Source organism: Octopus bimaculoides, chromosome 7 (genome assembly GCF_001194135.2).
Source record: "Octopus bimaculoides isolate UCB-OBI-ISO-001 chromosome 7, ASM119413v2, whole genome shotgun sequence".
NCBI lineage: Eukaryota > Metazoa > Mollusca > Cephalopoda > Octopoda > Octopodidae > Octopus > Octopus bimaculoides.
Genome location: NC_068987.1, coordinates 84,017,720 through 84,018,022, shown reverse-complemented (window position 1 = coordinate 84,018,022; position 303 = coordinate 84,017,720).

The following is a 303-nucleotide window of genomic DNA, read 5'->3' as shown; positions in this document are numbered from 1 at the left end:
AGAAGAAGAAGAAGAAGAAGAAGAAGAAGAAGAAGAAGAAGAAGAAGAAGAAGAAGAAGAAGAAGAAGAAGAATCACGTTTTTTATTTCTTGTCAGTGGTACTGGTTATATTGACGATGACAGTGAGATAGTAGTGTTGATGATAGGCGTCAGGTATACAGACGTACGTAGTAAAGATTGACCGGTAGAGTACAGGGTCAGGGCAAAATCAGAGGAAAGAGAATGATCGTGATGGAACGAAATGTAAAACAGCGTGGGGAAAATAGCCTGAGGAGGACGAGGAGGAGGAGGAGGAGGGGGGAG